Here is a 20329-nt window from a genome sequence, read left to right as displayed (position 1 = left end):
AAATACTTAAAAACACACAAAATTTCATTAACTTATTTTTCATTAACTTATTTCCCAGACCTCCTCGTACCTCCCTTTTTTGTATTCCAATTCAATTGTTAGTTCAGCAAATCCTTATCAATATTTTTTTAATCTACTTCTAAACCTTTTTTCCGTATTCTCTTAAAACATTACAGCTGAAAACCACTTAATTTCTATCCGACACCATTCTAACATTCATTAATTTTGTAGTATTTCTGTAGATAGTCTTTAAATTTCTTCCAATCTTCTTCCGCTGACTCTTATCCCTGGTCTCAGATTCTGCCGGTCATTTCTGCCAGTCCCATATAGTCTATTACCTTCATCTGCCATTCTTCCAGAGTGGGTAGATCCTGTGTCTTCTTGCTGCTGTTGTAGCATACATAAAGAAAGTTCTATCCTTCTTTGACACCAATTGGCTGACCATGCCCAGGAGAAAGGCCTCTGGTTTCTTCAGGAAGGTATATTTAAATACCTTTTTCATTTCATTATATATCATTTCCCAGAAAGCCTTAATCCTTGGGCACGTCCACCAGAGGTGATAGAAGGTACCTTCAGTTTCATTACATTTCCAACATTTATTATCAGGCAAATGATACATTTTTGCAAGCTTGCAGACTAGATGATTCTTGAGGTCCCTTCCAAGTCTACAATACTGAATGAAACTTAAGATTAGAAAAACAAGCAATGGAGAGAAACTGAAAAGGACCTAGTTGTTCTTTCCTACTTCTGAGTAGACCTGGTGAGGATTCTGTTTATGTCTGCCAACCTTTCCCACTCATAAACATTCAACTATTGATTGAACAACAGTCATCGTTGCCCCCGGCATGCATGCTGTTGAACAGAGCCAGTGGAAGAAGGATCTGGGTCACAAAATAATTAATATCGCCAGGAGTGGTAATAGCAATGTTACTGTAATCCAAATTAGCAGATGGAAGTACAAGATGATGTTGCTGATTGGACCCAGTGACTCTAAGCCAATCTATAGGGAACACATCAGCCTGAGTTAGTGGATTTGAAAGCTCCTTGCAGAAGAGGCCAGGTTCTGATCTACTCTGGAACTTTGCACATGGTCCAAAACTGGCAGCATTTCCACATGTCGCCATTCAGATTTCCAGCACAAAGAACCGAATTTGGAATGTGACATTCCAACTTGCAATTGTCAAATCTGAGAGATTTAGATGAGGTCGCAACTATGGAAGGTTCAGATTTCTAAATGCATCAGATAGAAAACCTCACCAATTGACAGCTGCTATGTAACAGTCAAATGCAGCATCATTGCTAAGAATTTGCAACTTTGCAGGAATCCTGTATACAGGCACCTGGAAGATAGTCCAATTGAAATTCAGTGTTTTTATTTTAAACTATGTGCCACCCTGTATCAATTGATTTCAAGCTGGTTTACAATAAACCAAGGAGCAATGTCGCAATTGTAAGCCCACTTACCCAGGAGTAAGCCTCATTTAATTAAGCAGAATTGAGTAACAACAACAACAACAATTTTATTATTTATACCCTGCCCATCTGGCTGGGTTTCCCCAGCCACTCTGGGCAGCTCCCAACAGAATATTAAAATCACAATAAAGCATCAAACATTAAAAGCTTCCCTAAACAGGGCTGCCTTCAGATGTCTTCTAAAAGTCAGATTGTTGTTTATTTCCTTGACATCTGATGGGAGGGTGTTCCACAGGGTGGGCGCCACTACCGAGAAGGCCCTCTGCCTGGTTCCCTGTAACCTCACTTCTCGCAGTGAGGAAACCACCAGAAGGCCCTCGGAGCTGGACCTCAGTGTCTGGGCTTAATGATGGGGGTGGAGATGCTCCTTCAAGTATACTGTTCCAAGGCCATTTAGGGCTTTAAAGGTCAGTACCAACACTTTGAATTGTGCTCGGAAACATACTGGGAGCCAATGTAGGTCTTTCAGGACCAGTGTACAGTAGACATGTTTAGGTTTGTGCTGTAGCTGTGGATGCCAGAGAATTCTGCCAAAAACAGAAAAGGAAGCAGAAATTGCCACAGTTTGGGCATTCGTCTGCAGTCAGGAAGGGAGATCAAGCAAATGTGGTTGGTATCATTCATGTGGTTGTGTTTAATTCCACACATACACTGTAATTATAGCTGTTGCCAGTGAAAGAGGATCAGGGATTGCTTATTCTTGGGTGAGCACTTTACACACAAGTAAAGCAATGACTTCAGCTCTTCGTGTTATGAATAAACCTTTCTCTCAATGCTCAGGGCTCCTTTGGACTCCCATAGACCACCCTGCAACCATCTTTCCACCCCCTGTCCTACTTGGATTGCTACTCTGAAGGTGGCAAAAGGTGGAAGACAGGGAGCAGGCTTCTTTCTTCATCCTCTGATGCTTGGCGTGCTGTTAAAGCTGCAGGTCAGGGATTGGGAGGCCTGGGAAATGCAATTTCCCAGTGCTCCTGGTTTCTGCAATGTTAGTGATAGCAATAGAATAATGCCATGTATGTGTGCTTCTTTATGGAGTGTGTGCATAGAATCCCCTCCCAGCATTGTGATTTAAACGCCTTCTGCATTTTAAACTTTTTTATATAATATCACTAATTAATAAATGTGGAAAACAAAAAATAAGCCAGCATACTAAACTCAGAACCTCAGTAGCCTTCCTCCTCATCTCCCCATGCTTAAAACCCAAGAAAGACACCATGAGACAACTCCTCTTAGGGGGTATTTTCAGTCCCACTATTGAGAACCAATGTGGTGTAGTGGTTAAGAGCGGCGGACTCGTAATCTGGTGAACTGGGCTCGCTTCCCCGCTCTTCCACATGCAGCTGCTGGGTGACCTTGGGCCAGTCACACTTCTCTGAAGTCTCTCAGCCCCACTCACCTCACAGAGTGTTTGTTGTGGGGGAGGAAGGGAAAGGAGAATGTTAGCCGCTTTGAGACTCCTTCGGGTAGTGATAAAGCGGGATATCAAATCCAAACTCCTCCTCCTCCTCCTCCTCCTCCTCCTCCTCCTCCTCCTCCTCCTCTTCTTCTTCTTCTTCTTCTTCAACATCTACATAAATGTAGTTCATGAGTTCTCCTCTTCTATCCCCATGAATCTAGCAATTTAAAAAAAAAATCCTCTACTTAATGCACTCATTATCACTCTTAATTCATTATCCAAAGTAAGTTTCAGAAGGTCGCTGTCTGAATCTGAAACTTATTCTAAGCAGTACTGTTGATCTTGCAATTACAGTGAGACCAGAGTAGTGATGTTTGCCATCACAGCTGCAAAAAGGGTCCTTGTGGTTATACCTTTGAACCATATTGCTCATTTAAGTACCAGGGATTTGTGTGTGTGTGTGTATATGTATGAAAACACCTCCTGACATACCCATTTTGGAGGAAATGAAATCTTCACCTGCCCATTTCCTGGGAGCTTGTAAGACATTCTATTATACTAAGGGTCATCATTTGTTAGAACGGATGATAGAAGCTTTTGTAGCTAACACTGTGTCTTGTTTGGTAGACAGTGCAGCAAACTGGGGCAGCTCTAGCAGAGATGGATCAAGCGTAATATGAAATAAATGCCTACATGCACTACTTATGAATCCCAGATAGTACTGTCGGTGCATTGCTCAGAACTGATATAGGCTCCCCTACTCTGAAAGCAGGCATTCATAAATCCATGGTTCTGTATGGTAGAAAAGCTCTCACTGATGCCAGTGCAGCAGAGAGCAAAACTCTGTTTTTATTTTTAGATTGGTAGAACAGAGAAGGCCAGGCATGGATCAAGAAGCAGTGGGAAAATATGTTGAATGCAGAAGTGGAGGAACTCAGGCCTGGAGGGCAAATCCATGCCTCCCTTATGGTAAAATGGTCAAGAGTTTCCAGAACTGCGCCAGTTAACTTTCCCATCCCAACTAGTGGGGCGGAGCAAGGTGGGTGCGGTGGCGGCAGAGCGTCCCGGGTGTCATCTCTGAGGGGGGTGACATTCAGCGCACTGCCCGCCCGTGACTTCCACCTACCGCAAGCCGTTGGGGGAATGGGGGTAGTTTTGCCACTTTTTACCACTTCGTTCTGACAGCCCCGTGATCCTGGGCTGCTGGAGGAGTCATGCAGGCAGGCAGGAAGGGGATGGGAAGGAGGCGGCTGAGCAAACAAACAAGTGGGGAGTGGCAGGTGAAGTTGACAGAATACGCAGAACTTGCCAAATTGTCAGAGAGGATCCGGGACCAGGAAGACCAAAGATACCAAAATAATTGGAGTAAATTTATTGAATATTTAAAGGAGAATTGTAAAGAGGTCAAGACACTAGCAGGATTGACATAATACCTTCAATGTATAATAGTACTATTGTGAGAATGATGTGAGCGATAGAAAGGGGTTAAATATACTAATTGCAGGGAGGGAGGGGAGTCGGGACTCGGCAGAGTCAAAGGGAATGTATGGCATTAATATGAATCATAGAATCATAGAGTTGGAAGAGACCACAAGGGCCATCGAGTCCAACCCCCTGCCAAGCAGGAAACACCATCAGAGCACTCCTGACATATGGTTGTCAAGCCTCTGCTTAAAGACCTCCAAAGAAGGAGACTCCACCACACTCCTTGGCAGCAAATTCCACTGTCGAACAGCTCTTACTGTCAGGAAGTTCTTCCTAATGTTTAGGTGGAATCTTCTTTCTTGTAGTTTGGAACCATTGCTCCGGGTCCGCTTCTCTGGAGCAGCAGAAAACAACATTTCTCTATGGTTTGTTGGAAAATAATATGTAAAGAAAACAATAAAAATTTACTTGAAAAAAGAGCAAACAAACAAGTGGAGGGGGGGGGAAGGAGAGAAGCAGAAGCTCTCTCAACTCAGGACCCAAACCCGGCAATCCCAAAATAAGCTCTACAACTTTGGCCAACCCTCTCCCAAAAAAGCTGAACAACTCTTGGCAATGACAATGGGTAGATCACAGCCAGTCTTTTTATACTGTGAGTAGATCGCAGTCTCTCAGGAGTCCAACTAGATTTCAATGGGGGGACGGAGGTTGACAAGAAATTTTCTGCACCGGGGAACCACCTGACCTTGCTATGCCACTGCCAACTAGGCTTGAGATCTGGGTCACACTTTGCTGCTGGGGAATCCTATGTGCTAAGTGTGGTACAGGACATAAACCAATTCCTAACACCCTTCCCTTTCAAACAGTAGTATAAGAACATAAGAACATGAGAAGAGCCTGCTGGATCAGGCCAGTGGCTCATCCAGTCCTGCTTCGTGTTCTCACAGTGCCCAACCAGATGCCCAAATGGGGAACCTGCAAACTGTATACATGCAGACGCCTCCTCTCCCCTCCTGTGGTTTCCAGCAACTGAAGCATTGCTACCACCAACCTTGGAGGCAAAACACAGCCATCATGCTTAGCAGCCAGGAATCTGTCTGCTTCTCTTTGAAAGCCACCCAGGTTGGTGGCTGTCACTGCCTCCTATGGGAGAGGGTTGAAAAAGGGGAGGGATGCATGAAAAAGGGGAGGGACGCGGTTGGCGCTGTGGTCTAAACCACTGAGCCTCTTGGGCTTGCCAATCAGAAGGTCAGTGGTTCGAATCCCCGAGACGGCGTGAGCTCCCGTTGCTCTGTCCCAGCTCCTGCCAACCTAGCAGTACAAAAACACACCAGTGCAAGTAGATAAATAGGTACCTTTGTGGCAGGAAGGTAAATGGCGTTTCTGTCCGCTTTCGTTTACATCATGGTGTCCTGTTGCACCAGAAGGGGTTTAGGCACGCTGACCTGGAAATCTGTCTGTGGACAAACGCTAGCCTGGAAGTGAGATGAGCGCCACAACCCCATAGCCACTTTTGACAGGACTTAACTATCCAGGGGTCCTTTACCTTTACCTTACCTTTACTGCATGAAGAAGCACTTTATTTTACCTATCCTGAATATAGGCAATATATTTTTATATTGCAAACTGCTCTGTGATCCTCTGATGAAGGGCGGCATAGAAATAATAATAATAGTAATACAGTCATACCTCGGGTTACGAACGCTTCAGGTTGTGCGTTTTCGGATTGCACACCGTGCCAAACCTGGAAGTACTGGCACAGGTTACATCCGGGTTTTGGCGCTCGCGCATGCGCAGAAACACTAAACCGCGTTTTGCACATGGGCAGAAGCGCCGAATCCAGCACCGGGTGCAAACTGGTGGTGGATTCCTCTAATCTGGTACACTGCAGATATGTTGGGTGTCATCACCGCCAGCTAGCATGGCCAATGTTCAGGGAGGACGGGAATCGTAGTCTAAAACATAAGGAAGGCACCAGGCTGGGGAAACTGCTCTATGGAAACCTTCAATGGAAATGTTCTCCCTGCCTTCTTCTCTACTTCTTTCAATGAGCAGCCACTGCCACCACATATGCCTCGTGTTTCCCCCAGTTGTGTATTTCCAGGTGGCCAATGTGTGTATTTGAGGGGAAAGCTCAGTATGTTTTAGCAAGACGGGTTTTTAAAGCGCTGTTTTAAAATTGGGGGGGGGGGGGTGTTTGCAGAAGGATGAGATTTGACAGGTAATAAATAAATAAAACTGTTTTTTTTTAAAAAAAAAATATAATCCTGTGTTGCTTAGTGCCTTGGAATCATTCCAGAGGTGTTTCACATCCCCATTCTTTCCTCTTGCCATTCACTTTTCCTCTCATCAGCTGGGTTTATTTTGAGGAGCTTTTTTTCGCAGCGGCAGGACAGGGAGGAGTGTTGTGAGGTTGGAACAATTGCTGATTGTTTTCTTATTTCATGCTTCCATAGTTTGCAGGATAAAAACCCATCATCAATGCATCGGGGAAGATGATAAAGGTTTTCCCACCCCACCCCCACTTTTTCCTTTTTTGAGTTCTTTTGTATATGCATCTCCACATCGGAACTTACAAGCAACAGTACAGATGGCAGCTAGGAGCCATTACGATGAGAACAGAGAAGTTTAAGTAACACAGGATCATTTCTTCTTCCCCATTAAAATTTCTAATTTCTTCTGAGATGCGTCCTTCAAACAAGTGAAAGAAATTCTCCACGGAAGCTGTTCTTATTCCATTCAATTAGCCGCCTTTTATGATATGTACCCAAGTAGCAGGAGCTGTTAACATTGCAGCTGAGCCAACAGTTCTTCGAAGACTTCTGAGATTTCTCTTTTCTCAACCCCACCTCAACCCCCCCCCCACTGAGGAAAAGGAGGACGCTTTGCAGCATTTCTCCTACATTTTCTGCCCTGTTAGGTATTGGGGTCATCAATGTGGCCCCCCCCCAGGCTTAAGGTGTGCACACCAGGACATCATAGGAGTCCCATGAAAGGTCCCAGTCAGCATTTTGTTTCATTTCACTTTTAATTTGTATACCACTTTTCTATATTACTACATATCCTCCAACATTTCTCCAATGATAATAGAAATGTCCTGTTCCATAATAATAATTTATACCCTGCCCGTCTGACTGGCTTGCCCCAGCCACTCTAGGTGGCTCCCAACATATATAAAAACATAATAAAACATTAAACATTAAAAATAGAAACCCTCCCTATACAGGGCTGCCTTCAGATGTCTTCTTAAACTTCTATAGTGACTTCTCTCCTGGGCTCAGGGGTCACATAACTCCATACCCTCCAACATTTCTTCAATGAAAATAGGGACGTCCTAAGGAAAAGGGGGTGCGGGTGGTGCTGTGGTCTAAACCACTGAGCCTCTTGGGCTTGCTGATCAGAAGGTCGGCAGTTCGAATCCCCACAATGAGGTGAATTCCTGTTGTTTGGTCCCAGCTCCTGCCAACCTAGCAGTTCGAAAGCACGTCAAAGTGCAAGTAGATGAATAGGTACCGTTCCAGCGGGAAGGTAAACTGCACTTCCGTGCACTGCTGTGGTTCGCCAGAAGCGGCTTAGTCATGCTGGCCACATGACCCGGAAGCTGTACGCCGGCTCCCTCAGCCATTAAAGCAAGATGAGTGCCGCAACCCCAGAGTCGTCTGCGACTGGACCTAACGGAAAAGAAGGACATTCTGGGATCAAATCAGAAACTGGGACGGCTTCTCTAAATCTGAGACTATCCCTGGAAAATAGGAACACTTGGAGTGCAATATACAATTAATCCAGAATGTGGCAGCTAGACTGGTGACTGGGAGTGGCTGCCGAGACAATGTAACACCTACATTGGCTCTCAGTACGTTTCCAAGCACAATTCAAAGTGTTGGTGCTGACCTTTGAAGCCCTCAATGGCCTCGGCCCAGTATACCTGAAGGAGCGTCTCCACCCCCATCATTCAGCCCAGAGACTGAGGTCCAGTTCTGAGGGTCTTCTGGCGGTTCCCTCCCTGTGAGATGTGAGGTTACAGGGAACCAGGCAGAGGGCCGTCTCGGTGGTGGTGCCCTCCCATCAGATGTCAAGGAAATAAACAACTATCTGACTTTTAGAAGACATTAGAAGGCAGCCCTGCTTAGGGAAGCTTTTAATGTTTGATGTTTTATCATGTTTTTCACATTCTGTTGGGAGCTGCCCAGAGTGGCTGGGGAAACCCAGTGTGATGGCCTGGGAGTCTGATTCAGAAGCTGAACCTGAGGAGTCCCAGACTGCACAGGAGTCCCCACCTCCAGGGCCGGCTGACCTGGGGCAGGGCCTTGAATCTGAAGGGCCTGCCCCTTTGCCGGATCCTCAGGAGCAGACACCAGATGTATCCACTCTGGCTCCAGAGGTGATTGAGGACCCATTGCCTGCAGGTGCGCCTCTCTCAGCCCTGTCAGGGGAAGGTGAAGCTGCTCCTGTGTCCAATAACCCTCCAGCCTTTCCTGAGCTGCAGAGGCTCAGGGCAGAGAGGCGGAGGGAACTAAGTTCTCTGAGGATGAGTGCTCACCTTAAGGCCAGGAGAGGCGGGTCACCTGTGGGCCAGGACCGCCCCTGGCCTCAGAGGAAATAAAGGCCAGTCAGCCCAGTTCCAGGTTGCAGAAGCAACGTCGTTGGAAACCTGTTTCTGCCAGCACCCAGACCTGTTCTTCCGGAGTTCCCGACCACGCCCGGCTTCACTCTTTGGACCCCGCTTCACCCTTGGTGGACAGTCTCCAGACCCTTGACCCAGAACCGAACTCTGACCACACCTCACGGTAACCTCCCCCCAGGACCAGCACACCCAGCCAGATGGGTGGGATATAAATTACTACTACTACTACTACTACTACTACTATTTATCTTTTTCTCTAACTATAGACAGATTTATCTATTTCTCTATGTATCTATCTATAGATAGATTGTTCTACCTCCACTGTTGGAATCAGCATGCTTCTGAATATTAGTCTCTGGGAAGTGGAGAGAGTGCTATAATACTTTGGTCCTGTTTGCAGACTTTCCACTTTAAACTCTGCAGGAAATAGTATGCTAGACTAGATGAGCCTTTGGGCTGATCCAAAGTGTTGGGCTCCCTCATGTTTTGTCTATCTGTTATCTATCACCTTTATTGCATGCTCCCCATAATGTTCTAGGGGTTGCACTGGCTGGATTTGGATGCCAGAGTGCTGGAGACGTAGGGCACTTTTGCCCTGTTTGCTTCCTTTGCACATTGCACATAGATTTGCTGTTGTGCATGCAGAGCATCCCCCTTCATGGATCACTGCCTTGTCATGGTGAAGGGGCTTGAATAACTCAGAGAAGCTGTGAGCTATGCCATGCAGGGCCACCCAAGACGGACAGCTCATAGCCGAGAGTTTAGACTAAATGTGATCCACCTGGAGAAGGAACTGGCAATCCACTCCAGCACAGTGGTACCTCAGGTTAAGAACTTAATTTGTTCTGGAGGTCCGTTCTTAACCTGAAACTATTCTTAACCTGAGGTACCATTTTAGCTAATGGGGCCTCCTGCTGCCTCCATGCCACCGGAGCCCGATTTCTGTTCTCATCCTGAAGCAAAGTTCTTAGCCTGAGGTAATATTTCTGGGTTAGCGGAGTCTGTAACCTGAAGCGTCTGTAACCTCAAGTGTATGTAACCCAAGGTACCACTGTATTTTGCCAAGAAAACTCCATGGACATAAAAAAGGAGAAGCTTTGAGAAGAAAGTTTCCAAGGCATGCTCTAGCTCATGGGGTCATGGAGAGTCAAACACGACTAAGACGACTAAACAAGACAACGCAGAGCATTAAGTGGATTCAGAGAACTGCCCACGTTTTGGGCATCCAGCCTGGAAGACTCAGCTGCTGTCCCCAAAACCTTCCACAGCAGTGGTCACCAAGGGCAAGGAGAGCAGAAGCTGCCACCTGGCCAAAGAGGAGAGGAGAGTGGACCCGCGTGGTGCTGGAGAGCCCCCAAAACTCAGATGTCTTGCATGAGTTCCCCATGAGGAAGCGAGCATCTGCGGTCTCTGCTTCTGGCCTGTTGAAAGCTAACATGGCAGAGGGTCAGGAAGGAGCTATCTGGGAGTCAAGCCAGCACAGAAGACTTGGCCCTGGGCAGGTGGGTGATGGAGCAGATCTAGTGATGGCAGAACCTTCCTCTTCAGCAGACCCTTTGATGGGAGGGGGGCATTCCTGGCAACACAACACATCCTGGGATTTTCTAATTGTTTTTTCTCAGAGGGAGACACCTGAAGGTTTGCCCGCTCACCAAGGGCACAAAGTCAGTGGTAGATGATGCAGACCCTACAAGTGTCCCTATTTTCCAGGGACAGTCCTGGATTTATAGAAGCTGTCCCAGTTTCTGATTTGATTCTGGAATTTGATCCCACTTTTCTTTAGGATGTCCCTATTACAGTGAAGAAATGTTGGAAGGTATGGTAGGACATCCCTATTTTCATCAGGGAAACGTTGGAGGGTATGGAGTTACGCAACCCCCGAACCAAGGAGATAAGTAACTATACAGTCTTTAGAAGACCTCTGAAGGAAGCCCTGTATAAGGAAGTTTTTAAATGTTTAATATTTTGTTTTGTTTTTATATACCATATTTTTCCGTGTATAAGACGCCCCCATGTATAAGACACTCCTATTTTGTGGGACTAAATTTAAAGAAAATGAGGGGAGATGGCCCAAAGTTGTTGAGCTTTTTAAAGGAGGAATTCTGGGAATTCCTGGGCTGGCTTATGCAAACCACTCTGGCAGGCTTAGTGAAGAGCAAACCTGTTAATGTGACAAAAGGTCTTGATGGGCCATTGGGGAGTGTGATGTTACCAAGGTGATGGGGTGTATATTTGAGGGGACAGGAAAAGGGTTTTGGGGAGGAAGAAGAATAGGAGGAGGAGGAGGTGGATCTGAGATCCATCTTGGGAGAGGCTGGCTGCAGGCTTCTTAGCCTGAAGAAGAGGAGGTTAAGGGGTGATATGATAGCCATGTTCAAATACAGTATATAAAAGGATGTCACATAGAGGAGGGAGAGGGGTTGTTTTCTGCTGCTCCAGAGAAGCGGACACGGAGCACTGGTTCCAAACTACAAGAAAGAAGATTCCACCTAAACATTAGGAAGAACTTCCTGACACTAAGAGCTGTTGGACAGTGGAATTTGCTGCCAAGGAGTGTGGTGGAGTCTCCTTCTTTGGAGGTCTTTAAGCAGAGGCTTGACAACCATATGTCAGGAGTGCTCTGATGGTGTTTCCTGCTTGGCAGGGGGTTGGACTCGATGGCCCTTGTGGTCTCTTCCAACTCTATGATTCTATGATTCTTCTGCTGCCTCTTAGAACGACCATGCAATAAGACTGGGGCTTCCTCCATGAAGACTGAATGTGTAAACAGGGCCATGAACCATATTTCTTAAAGCCATGACAGTCTTTACCGTGTCTTCCATTCTCCAAAGGAGCACAGACCTCGTGCGGATGCCTGTCAGCCCTTGGGCACTTGCAGAGAGAGGGGCAGGCACCCAAATCTTGTAACAATATGGTATTCTTGACCTAGGAATCTAATCAGCAGTTGGATTGAAAGCACATTCGCTTTAGCTGATGGACTCTCCTCCCTGCCTTGGGTGTTCAGACTGATCATCCTTAAAAACTCATTCTAATGTAGCTGATTCCAAAAGAAAAATGCACCTTGACAACTAGTATCTTTTCCTCTTATTTTCATTGCTTTAGACCTGCAAAAGGTACTCTGAGTACAGGTAGCACTCAAAAGCCATTGCCTCTCATTTTCTACTTTTCCTATTTTTTGTGGCAAACCCCCCCCCCCACACACACTTTCAATTTCCTCAGCACTAAAAGTTCCACGGCACCCTTAACTGTTGGATGTCGACAAATGGAGGGAGAAGATTTGTAAAACAATCTGGGATGGAAAAAAAGGCAAACGGACATACATTGTCAATAGAGTGGATTTCCCCCCTTCTTCTGATAGTAGAGAGGGGAGGGGAGGAGCTGTGGTTACTGAGAAGCATCCGTCTGTTGGAACTCTGTTTTTTAAAAATATTATTTTATTAATTTTCCAAAAACAAATATAAAAATATAAAAATATAAAAATATAAAAATATAAAAATATAAATAAATATAAATAAATATAATAAAAACAACAATACATATTCAAACATGGAAGGAATAGAGTTGACTTCCCCCTATTCCCTTCCCTGGTTCCATTGTTTATCATCATACTGCATGTTCATTTTAAATTATAATGTATTTTATTACATTAAAGTCATAATGTATTTTACAAGTCTTTTAAAAATCCTGCTAATGTAGTAACCTGTGTACATTGCTTCTGCATACATGCAAAGAAGTCCTTCCAATCTTCATTAAATTCATTGCCATCTCTTCCTCTTAATTTCAAAGTCAATTTTGCCGTTTCGGCATATTCCATTAATTTCACTTGCCAATCTTCTTTAGCTGAAGAAGTGTGCATGTACACGAAAGCTCATATCAATAACTAACTTAGTTGGTCTCTAAGGTGCTACTGGAAGGAATTTGTTTATTTTTAAAAATTTATTTTATTTTGTTCTTTAGCTAGGTCACTTTCTTCTTTCCAATGTTGTGCTAATAATATCTGTGCGGCAGTCATTGCATACTTAAATAAGTCTTTTTGCAGTCTTGGTATACCCAGTCCTGTAATACCTAGTAGGAAAGCTTCTGGTTTTTAAACAAGTGTTATTTTAAACATCTTCTTCAATTCATTATAAATCATTTCCCAGTACTTCTTAACAGTTTTGCAATCCCACCACAGATGAAAAAATGTCCCTTCTGCTGATTTACATTTCCAACGCTTACTTTCTTTATTCTTACCATCTGTTGGGACTCTACACATGTCTCAGAACTATAATATCTTGTGAAGCAACACCCTGCAAGATTGAAACTCTCCATTTCCGGGGAGGGGGAAGGTTTTTGTTTAGAGATACTGTGTCTTCATCCCAAGCCTCTGACCTTCCTGACCAGATCTCATCACCAGTCTCAGCACGAGAGTTTCCAAGGGTCTTCACTGATGTCTGAACAACTGGCACCATGTAGAATCAAGACGGCAGACCAAAATGTGACTTTGGCATGACTTCACCCAACTTTTGGCATGCCGGGTGCAAACTCACAAATATCACTATTCATTTCAAAATCCCCAGGGAGCCCTGGGCACTCTCCGTTAGTATTTAATAAACATAACCTTTCAGCCATTTCCTTCATGTGTGTGTGGGACAATCAACAGGTTTTGTGATGCCAATTTCTGGTCTGAATATCTCCCCCCCTTTCTGTTCACTGCAGCATCTTCTTCCTGCCTCTGTTCCCACCCCTCTTTTTAACCTGAGGGATTGTTGGCTCTCCATTCTTGAGGTTTAATAGCCTGAGAGCTACCTTGCCTCTAAAACATTTATGAGCTGACTCAGACCACATTTTCTTCTCTTTTGTTTTATGCACACAATCTCGGCAGCTCCCTTAAAAGAGAAAACAAGACTTTCATTCTCCTTGACTTTTCCTTCTTCTGCGGGTCTCTGGAAAACATAGAAGTAACCCACAGAGGGTTTAAAATATCAGTCTTGGATCTGACTAAACAACAGCCAGCTCAGTCCTGACTTCCTAGTTCTGCAGTAGCTGGCCTTTCTCTTCCCAAATCTTGTAACCAGGACTCCAAAACTTTAACTGCTTTAATTGATAAATTAATCTAGTTTAAGAATGGGCAGAGAATGTTCCCCCCCCCCCGGGCCAGGGGCCACATTCCATTGTGGATAATCTTCTGGGGGGCACTTGCCAGTGGTGGGTGGGGCCAGAGGCCAAAATAGGTGGAGCAATGGGTGTGACTCTTACAGTATAATTAAGAGCCTTGTATACATCCAATCTGGGACACGGGTGGCGCTGTGGGTTAAACCACAGAGCCTAGACTTGCTGATCAGAAGGTTGGCGGTTCGAATCCCTGTGACGGGGTGAGCTCCCGTTGCTCGGTCCCTGCTTCTGCCAACCTAGCAGTTTGGAAGCACGACAAAGTGCAAGTAGATAAATAGGTACCGCTCCGGCGGGAAGGTAAACGGCATTTCCGTGCGCTGCTCTGGTTCGCCAGAAGCGGCTTAGTCATGCTGGCCACATGACCCGGAAGCAGTACCCTGGCTCCCTCAGCCAATAAAGCGTGATGAGCACCACAACCCCAGAGTCGGTCACAACCGGACTTAACAGTCAGGGGTCCCTTTAGCTTTATACATCCAACCAGGCATGGAAGAATCATTGTAAAAATTCAAGGACAGATTCCAGTCAGGCAAAAGCACTTGAGAAGGGCATGCAATACAGCTGGTGAAGAGTGTGACCTGGGGAGGGACATGGTTTGGCAGAGCCCTGAGGAACAGATAGAGGTAGCTGGGAAGCCAAATTTGACCCCTGCATTTAATTATTATTAAAAACTTCTATTTATTTATTATTACATTTCTATCCCATCGTTCCCCAAAGGAGTTCAGGGTAGCATGCGGGCTTCTGCCCCTCTTCATTTAATCCTCACAACAACCTTGTGAGGTAGGTCAGGCTAAGTAAGAGATATCGACTGGCCAAAAGCTGCTCATTTGGCTCCATGGCTCAGTGGGGACTTTGGTCTCCCAGATTCTAGCCCAACACAATAACCCCTGCAGCACACTAGCTCTCTATGCACAAATATGAGTCTAAATGCCTCCTCCTTTTATTATACACAGACAAGCCTCTGCTACATTTTTTTGCAATTTCCTTGCACAATGATCTCACTTCCTTTTTAAAATATTTTTTTTTTAAAAATTAATTTTATGTTCTTTTATTTTTTAAAAAAATGTGATCTCATTTTAATACACTATGGAGGCAAATCTCTGCTCCACCCTCCCCTGAAACAGAACTTCCAATACAACAAACAAGGCATATGGAGGAGGGCTTTTCCTTTGTGGGGGAGAGAATGAAATGTGTCTGAAGGAGGCTCCTTAGACATGCTGTTTTCAACCCCAGTTCATTGGGGATTCGGGGTTTTCAAACTGACAAGAGATGGCAGGTGGAAAACCCACGTGGACTTCTTGCAGCTGTGAGTTAGTGCTCTTGAACTTGGATGATATAAACCTCTCTCAAAAATGAAATTATATCCGTTCAGCCAACTTTCAGGTGCCAAACCACATGGATTGTATAATTTTGCAGTTAGAAATGGGGAAATGCACCAATTTGAGGTAGGGGTTGCTCTGTTTCCTATCTGGGATTCTGGATGCTGGGACAGGAAAGGAATTGTTTAGATTTTCTGAAATCTGAGAAGTATCAGTGTTTTTAAAAACAGATTCCAAAGATGCTTATTTTCCATGTTTCTTCTTCTTCTTCTCTTTTTGAACAGAAAAACACAGAAGTAGCAAGTCCAAGCTTCTATGCAGTTCAGAGTGGGGGGGTAGGCAAAGACAGAGGGAGTGAGATCTCTGCAGCTAAATCGAAACCAACACTCTCACATGCATTTAAAGCAGGGGTCAGCAAACTTTTTCAGCAGGGAGCCGGTCCACTGTCCCTCAGACCTTGTTGGGGGCTAGACTATATTATTTCTTTTTTTTTGGTGGTGGGGGGGGGCGAGAACGAATTCCCAAGCCGCACAAATAACCCAGAGATGCATTTTAAATAAAAGCACACATTCTACTCATGTGAAAATACATCTGGCCCCCGGACCTTAGTTTGCCTACCCATGATTTAAAAGAACATAGGATCCTGCCTTACCATTGCTCCATAAAGCCCAATATTGTCCACCATGAATGATAGTGGGTCTTTGGCGTTTCAGAGAGGAATATTTCCCTTTTCTGCCTGGAGATGGCTGGGTTCAAACCTGGGACCTTCTGCATGAAAAGCAGATGCTGTATTCCTGAGCTATGACCCATTAGGGTGCTGGCACCACTGAGCATAATCTGTTACGATAATGAAGCAATGCAGCTGCAAAGTCCTAGCTTGAAGTGTAAACATGATTGGAATGTTGGGACTGCTGTGGGAACAGAGGGACAGTCATTTCACAGTGTGCAGCACCGGAATTGCCTCACAGTGTAATATGAGCTGTACAGGATGTACAGGGAGTGTTTGTTATAACACTGCTTGAGTATGGAGAGAGCAGTCACATTTTCTGTAATGCTGCAAAGACAGAAATAAAAGCATGTAATTACGTTTCTGTCTATCTCTTTCCCCTGCCTGGGGGAAGGCAGGAAAGAGGGGTGTGTTCTTCTCACGTTTGAGAAGAACCGCCGATCGAGACCTTGCCTGCGTCTGCTGGGGAATGCAGCCAGGGAGGTCAACAGGAATTCAAGCCAGGTGCCTGGACTGCCTCCAGTTTCTCGTGAGAAGGGCTTGAAAAGTCCTGAACTGAAAAGTTGAACCCACTTCCACAACTTCTGATGCAGGTTGCAGAAATGGGGCAGAATTATTTACAATTAATGTGTGGGGTCAAGAGAGGGCTTGCCATTAGAAGGAACGGAGGCAGTGACAGTAGCTTCATGTTTGGATGTATTTCTTTGGTTGGATTTTGGTTGTTTGGTTTAGCTCGGAGCAATAGAACTGCAACAGAAGCTCCTGGCAGGCTATCATTCTTTTCCAGGGGTGACTGGTGGGTCAGAGCCAGCCTCTTGACAGCAACATCAGTACCGCTTACTAGGATGGGGTAGTGCGGCAGTACTGAGGTCAGCGTAGTGTGGATGCATTGGCAGAAAAAGTGGATTGACTCTGCCAGTGTATCTTTGCTGCTCCTACTTCACTGCTGCCCTGACCCAACTCTTCACCATCCTGATAATCAAATGATAATGCTGTTTGGAGGCCAGCTCTTGTTATCTTCAATGCTTTTTGGGGAAAGATGCTACATCAGGGTGTTCCTGTGTGCCAGTGTGGTGTAGTGGTTAAGAGCTGTAGACTTGTAATCTGGGGAACCGGGTTCGCTTCCCCACTCCTCCACATGCAGCTGCTGGGTGACCTTGGGCCAGTCACACTTCTCTGAAGTCTCTCAGCCCCACTCACCTCACAGAGTTTATGTTGTGGGGGAGGAAGGGAACGGAGAATGTTAGCCGCTTTGAGACTCCTTTGGGTAGTGATAAAGCGGGATATCAAATCCAAACTACTACTACTACTACTACTACTCTTCTTCTTCTTCTTCTTCTTCTTCTTCTTCTTCTTCTTCTTCTTCTTCTTCTTCTTCTTCTTCTTCTTCTTCTTCTTCTTCCATAGTTCCAAAAGAATTGTTGGGAAACAAGAAGAGAGACCTCACTGCCAAGTGGCAGCTACCATCTTTTCTCTCATCTTTTTTTCATTGCGAGGATGCTACTTCCTGACTCCACTGAGGTGAATGATGATCTGGCAAGCCACTGAGTACATTAGAGTATCTCCTACCACCCTAGTTTTTAGGTATGTGGAACAATGGGCCCAGTATAAGGCTATCCAACTCAATGGATAGGACTCATTCATGAGTTCAGTCAAGCAGTCAGGAACAGTACCATGGACAGCTCCAAAGACCACTAGAAAGGTAGCTACAGGACATGTTCTTTCTGCAAAGAGCTGAAGCCAACTGAAACTTTATGTATGCTGACCAGACCAGGTGCCAGATTAAAGGACCTTTGTATTGTTTTACAGCCTTTAATTTCTGCAAAGCTGGAGAGACAGGTTACGTCATTGGAACCATCCTCTGACTCAGAGGATAATGATAGGTCTGTATTTTCTGGCTAGGATGGCACTGAATAAGATGTTGGTCATTCTCTCCAGAATGCTCTGCCACAGACTACAAGAGTCCCAGGTCACAAGTTATGACAAAGGCAGGTTCATGTGAACATATGTAAATATTCACAGCAATGTTTGCATGGCCAATGCCTTTGCTCCAGTTCAATGTCATTAGCCAGAATCAACTTACAGATATTGGATGAAGGAGAAAAACAACCCTTCTTTTATTCTCTCTCCTCCTAGCTGAACAAGGACTGGTGCAATGAGTCACGATTCCAGCCAGCCAGTAGCATCAAATGGTGCCGTAATTATCCTCTGGTCCTCTGACCAGCTGAGATGCTCTGCCTGAATTCAGCTGGGCTTTTTAAAGGAGCCCCTGGAGGTGCCCTCCATTCTTGCAGCTACTGAAATAGCCAATGCCCAGAAGGAGGGGGGGGGAGAGAGAGAAGGAAATGTGCTGATAGTCAAACGGCGCCAGATTTTGCCACCTTCTCTTTTCGGTTCCTCAAGTTTGATTGTTATCTCGTGTAGTCAGATTCTGTTCTGAAAACCTGGAGATGGGGGGAGGCCAGAAAATCCATCTGCATACCACTACCTAGCAAGCCCTGCTGACCTTGAGGCCTGTATTTCACTAAACTCGGAATATTAATTTATGTTGTTGCAATTTTACTTGTGTACCTTATGATAGAATTGTTTAGTTGTTTATTGGTCCTGTTAGTTTTCCTGATTATAATGCTAGAACCTCCACCCTATTTTATAATGTCCCTTTCACAATGCAATACCTGTTGCATGATGGAACGATGGCTTTTTGACCTATATAGTAATTAGTCACTGTCATGGCACATTTCATTTACACCAGTGGGTGTGGTGTAATACAACAACAAACATTACTGGACAACATCTCTCCTTCCCCACCATTTCTGCATATGCCTGCTTCTGTTCCCCCATGATTCCCTTAGGAAAATGTCAGAAAAGAACTGTATGCCAGTATATCACCTTGAATTTTGTGACTTCATTCCTGCAATTTTCTGGGTTTAAGGGGTCTGTGAATAGATTTTTTTCCTGGAATGCAATAACATAGGAACGAATGCTAGGCATGCACTATAGTCTTTTATTTGTCTGGAAGTGACTTTTATGTTGTGTGAAAGCTCAAGTATAGTGTGGGGCAGTCAGGGAAACATCAAGGAAATGGGATAAACTGCTGTGTGGATACAGCCTTAGTTCGGGGTAGCCAACATGGCGTTATTGTTGGACATCTGGAGTATCACAGGCCAGCCATTCCACTCATAAGTTGTTGAGGGCTGGTTTTCATGCCACTGAAATTCTCCCACCAGAATACTGTGCTTGGTTTGTGCTGCAATACTCTCTTGTAAGACAGTCTAGGCTGGCTTACTGTAGTATGAAGCTTGGTTAATGCCTGAATAAAGCTTCACCTCCTGAGAGCCTTTTTGCTTAAATGAAAAAATGTTCTCCTTCAGCAACATGGCTCTCTGACACAGCAATTAAGAATCCCAGTACAGGGGCAGCCAGAATATTAATAGCAAAAAACTGGAAAGGGGATATAATACCAACTAAGGAAAAGTGGCAAAACAAAGTGTGTGAATATATGGAATTAGCTAGAATGACAGAGGCAATAAGGGATCAATTGAGCCAAAGGTATAAAAAGGAATGGGAATGTTTTGAAATATATTTACACAAGCGTGGTTTCTAATAGGTTAAAGAAATATAAAAAAAATAAAAATTAAGAGGTGCTGAAAATAAATTTCACAAAAAGAGAAATTAGTCAGGGAAGAACCATTCTTTAAATGACAATAAATAAAGTGGAAAACAACACAGTTTAGAGAAAAGAGAGTATGAAGAAGCTGTAAGGAAGTGAGGAGGAAGTCAACTTGGAGAAAGAAATTTATGGTGGGAAATGTTCTTTGGTGATTGTCATAGTACTTTGAAAGGGAAAATTCAATGTATGTAAGCAGTACTGGATTTACGTATAAGTTAAACAAGCTATAGCTTAGGGGCCCACTTTCTTGGGGGCCCAAAAAATATACTTCTTCTTAATTGCATTTCAGTTCAACAATTACCCTATTTTTCGCTCTATAAGACGCACCAGACCACAAGATGCACCTAGTTTTTGGAGGAGGAAAACAAGAAAAAAAAATATTCTGAATCTCAGAAGCCAGAACAACAAGAGGGATCGCTGTGCAGCGAAAGCAGCGATCCCTCTTGCTGTTCTGGCTTCTGGGATAGCTGTGCAGCCTGCATTCGCTCCATAAGACGCACACACATTTCCCCTTACTTTTTAGGAGGGAAAACATGAGTCT

At 44.7% G+C, this 20329-nt stretch overlaps 1 long non-coding RNA gene across 1 annotated transcript in view; it reads right to left on the bottom strand.

The window, feature by feature from the left end:
* Nucleotides 1-1576: 1576 nt before the first annotated feature.
* The window catches only part of LOC309357332, a 39839-nt gene continuing 21086 nt past the window's right edge, over nt 1577-20329 (bottom strand). The window contains exon 2 of the long non-coding RNA XR_014163099.1: nt 1577-1620. This is a non-coding gene — a long non-coding RNA (uncharacterized lncRNA). The remainder of the gene's footprint in view (nt 1621-20329) is intronic.

The sequence above is a fragment of the Podarcis melisellensis genome (assembly GCF_964234715.1).
Source record: "Podarcis melisellensis genome assembly, chromosome: 14".
NCBI classification, from domain to species: Eukaryota; Metazoa; Chordata; class Lepidosauria; order Squamata; family Lacertidae; genus Podarcis; species Podarcis melisellensis.
This window is presented reverse-complemented; position numbering and strand designations above follow the sequence as displayed.